The sequence below is a fragment of the Fukomys damarensis genome, unplaced genomic scaffold (assembly GCF_012274545.1).
Source record: "Fukomys damarensis isolate Sample0158 unplaced genomic scaffold, DMR_v1.0_HiC HiC_scaffold_27, whole genome shotgun sequence".
NCBI classification, from domain to species: Eukaryota; Metazoa; Chordata; class Mammalia; order Rodentia; family Bathyergidae; genus Fukomys; species Fukomys damarensis.
The window spans coordinates 37263362-37267850 of NW_022900939.1; the positions used below are offsets into that span (position 1 = coordinate 37263362).

A 4489-nucleotide genomic window follows, 5' to 3' on the forward strand; every position below is an offset into this window, starting at 1 on the left:
AAAGCTAACCGATGCAAGCTGACTTATTAAAGGCATATATTAACTACAGCTTGATCCAAAATACAGTCAGAAAAAAGATCTGAGTACCAATTCACAGGAGTACAACTCAACTGACCAACAGACAGATTGATGTTGAAATTCACTGGCAGTAATAAAGATGCAAATTGATGTCATATCGAAAGATCCCATTACACCCATAAAATTGTCAAACGTTAAATTAAAATACCACCTATTGCTAGAAGGGAAGGGAAAACACATGCACATTTCAATGAAATGCAATTTATCACTACATTTTAAGAAAGCAGCCTGACTACATACATCAAAATTAAAAAGACATAACCATATCATCCAACAGTTTCAATTATGGAAATGTGTCTCATGGAAAAAAAGCACCAATAAATAAGATATGCTTACTACAGTGTTTATTACAGTATTGTTCAAAGTGGGAGCCATGGTACTAAAGTCAGTGAGCATCAAAGAAAGAAAAGAGTTGATAAATAATAGCACCTTAATTTATAATCATTAAGAATAAATTAGTCTAGGGCTGGGGATTTTGCTCAGTGGTTCCGCCGCCTGCCTTGCAAGCACAAGGACCCAAGTTGGATCCCAGGTACCAAAAACAATAAAAATTTTAAAAAGAATAAATTAGTCTGCCTCTCAAGCCCAAAGTCCCAAGTTTGATCCCCAGAACCAGAAAAAAAAGAAAGAAGGAAAAGAGTGATTTAGACCCAGTGAAACTTTACAAGGTGTGCATGAGGTGGGACCAAACCAAGAGCAACCAATAAGATTACAAGATACGATTCCATGTCTTTAAAAAGTAACACAATGACAGCATACTCTTTCATATATGTGAATGTGACTGAGTGTGTGTGTTTATGTACGTGTGAATGTAACTGAGTGTGTGCATGTGTGTGCTTATGTTGATGTTAATAGTTGAATGAGGAGAAAGTAGACCAAGGTGTTGATATGGATTGTTTGGGGATATGGCAGAATTCACAAGAGAGCTTTAGAGAGAAAAGAGGGATAAGGTAAATTGAAAATACTGTTCCTAACATGATTGTCACCAAATTATTTACTCCCACTTATGGAAATATCTATCACTAATATAATTCCAGATAATAAAAATTAGAATAAGCCACATTGGTCACTTGCATAATATATTTTCAAATTTTAAAAAAGTTGGGGAATTATATGTTTAGTATAGTTCTTTCAGAAAAATAGGCTGGTGGGGCACTGTCTGCCACTCAGTGGGAACCCTGGGAACCAGTGCTCTCAGGTGAAGACAGGAGCTTGCAAGGCAAGCAGCAGGGCTCCCAGGGAGAGAGAGAAAAAAATGTCATCAGTGGAATCAGACCAGAAGAAAGCATCTGTCTGATCCATCCACATCACCAAACTCATGTAGATCCTTTGAGCTAATAGATTTGGATGCTGGAAGTTTGTATGAACCAGTTTCTCCACATTGATTTTATTGTAAGGTGATCAATTTTAAGGAGATGTGGATTCCTTTCAATGCGGAGGATTCACAGTGTATAGATATAGGAGGGATAGATGTAATTCCCAAAATTGCTAGTATCCAAAACTCGAGTCTGCATTCTCTAAAATCAAAGAATGAATTCTAGGAAAAATGGAGGTTAAGAGTAGAAAATTTTACTGAGAGAAAGAAAGCTTCTGTCTAAGAGAGATAAAAGGGGTCCAGAAAGTGGGTTGCCCATTCGCCCCACTTTTCCAAGGTGTTTTATACAGCAAAGCCATAAAGTGAGATGGGCACGAAGTGGGACAAAACTATAGGACCCAGTGGAAATTTACCAGGCGGGCTTGAGGTGGGACAAAACCTTGAACAACCAATAAAATTTCAAGTACAGTCACTCAGGTAGTATTGATTAAATGGGGATCAAATGGAAAAGCAGGTCACATACAAGGGATTTCCCAGTTAGAATATCAATCACTCCTGTCCATACGGGAAGTAGTGCCTCTTCTTTTTATAATACTAACCAGTGAATGTGCCACAGTTGTTCTCCAGTTTGGCTCCTTGCTGTGTTGGCTCCTGGAGGGCTGGCACCTTGAGGCCTGGAGCCTACATGATATCTAATTAACTTACTTGTCTACAATAATATGGCTCTGGAAAAGACTGTAATGGGAGAGTTGTTCCCACTAATGGGGGACAGGCATGAAGTTCAGCTGTGGGAAAAAATTAGCATTAGAAGTGAAACAATGTACCCGATTTTACAACAGAGACAAAGACAAGAAGGTTGTTCCCCACTGAGGGAGTTTCAGCCAAGTTCGAGTAAATTAACATGCGTGCTCTGACTCTGGATGAATGGAAGGAGAAACTGGAGTCTCGAAACAGATAAATTATTATATTACACAGTCCCAAGCTCATGGTGCATACCAGTGTGATGTAGCACTGAGCAAAGTTGGCCAAGAAAGGTGAAGAGAGAGAGAGAGAGGAGTTGAGAATATCTCTGCTTACGTTCACTGTGGAGAATCTTTCCAAATAGATCACTCAGTCCATGGGATTGGACAAGCTTGTGATCTCTAATTTCAAAGCACTGCATAGTATGTCAATGATTTTTGTAGCGTTTCCTTGAAATTCCTGCAGATGTTTTGAGAAAATCAGCAAATTGGAAGATTAGAATTTCTTCCAGTCAGGTGGCAAAGACCTACCTATACATTCTATGGTGTGGATGTAGGTGGGACAAATAACCTGGTCCAGCATTAACTGCCCCAGTCATTTCACCGTGACATGATTCTGGTTGTCTTTACAATAGATCTACCTGCTGTCAAGCTAGTGTGGACCCAGTAGCTTCTGAAATGAACTGAACATATTTACATACACTTTTTCTGCAGAGGAACCCTGATTTCAAAGGTGGTATATCCATTGCTGGTCATAGTTTAAGTTTGGTTATATCATTTAATATCCTAACAAATCAGAAAGTTTCTCTAGGAGATATTGACACTGAAAAGGATTTGCTAACTGTTATGGATCATGGAGACATACCAACACTGGAGGAAGTGTTGAAGAAACTTCAGCTCACTGAAATATTTAATATATTTGAGAAAAAGAAAGAAGATACAGAAACTCTGCCTTTATGTACAGACAGAGATATTCAGTAAATGGGAATTCCCTTATAGCCAGCAAATAACTTATTAAACTATTTCAGGACCAGAAAAAAATTCATGGGGTCTTAACTGACAAACCATACAGTCAGCTGCAGTATGAACATCCCCAAAGAATCTGAATCCCATAGTAATACAGATGACACTAGAAAGGATGAATATCTAGATGTTGGCATTGGGCAAGTATCTGTAAGGTATCCCCACTCATCTACCAAGCAAAGATATTCTTTACATTTGGGTCTCTCATTGGAATGTTCGTTACTGTCCGAGGACTAAAGAGAATTGATTCAATTATGAATTTCTAACATTTCTTCAATATTTATCATCATTTTGATCCTATAGCTGATAGGACTGAACCAATGGTGGTTCCAGAAGTGTAATTTAAACCAGTGTTGATCACATATCATAAAAGTAGTAAGGGAATGCACTTAGAACTGAGGAAGTGCTTGACCAGGATGAGTGTGGACCTTAAAAACAACTTGCTGTGGTCGCTGTAGATGGCCTAGAAGTCTTTCACCAGGGCTCCATCCGTTGCCTTAGAAGCTTCAGAGACTGCAGAAAAGCTGAAACAGAACCTAAGCCATGCAAGTTGAGAGAAGGCCAGTGATGTCAACACGGAAGACACCCCTGAAGCAATTAAAGAAGTCCCACCCATCAATGTGGGAATGCTGGATAGAGGCCAACACATTGACTATAAGAAACCCACAGGAGAACCCCACTGAAAGGTTTAACGAATATGTATTTCTTTACAAAATCATCAGGTCTACTGGGAATCTGGTTAGTGTTGCTGGCCCTCAATGAGATCTGCCAAAGCCAGGGTATCTTTCTTGAACAGCCCTTGCAGCAGAAACAGCCCAACTTCATTCAGGAGCCCTTCTCCAGGAAATCCACTTGTTTGTCACTGTAGTTTCTTCTCCTCAGCTGTATCATTTGCTGAATATTGCGTGACCCTTATTCACTTCAGAGGTCTTTGGAAGATAAGCTTCCTTTTTGGAAGTGAGCAGAAAAATCAAGGTAAGACCCTGTCACTTTTATTTATTTATTTTTGGGTGCTGATGCTGGGTACTGAACCTTTGCATTGAGTTGCATCCCTTTCTCCTTTCTGATTTCTTACTTTTGACACAGTCTTGCTTAGTCACTGGTATCTCAGGCTGGGCTCCAATGTACAATCATCCTGCTTTATCCACCCAGAGTGCTGGGTTTACCACCAGATGCCTCCGTGCTCAGGCGACCCTATTAGTTTTTACCACTGGCTTTATGTAAACACTTGCCATTCTTCATAATTGGGAGAAGTTCATGTCTTTGAATCTTTGATGATAGGATACATTGCGTACTACTTGAGACAGCATAGAGACTAATTTGGGTTTGACTT

General features: G+C 39.5%; 1 pseudogene; it reads left to right on the forward strand.

The window, feature by feature from the left end:
• The first annotated feature begins 1333 nt into the window (after positions 1–1333).
• On the forward strand, positions 1334–4024 carry LOC104857836 (annotated as a pseudogene).
• The last annotated feature ends 465 nt before the right edge of the window (positions 4025–4489 follow it).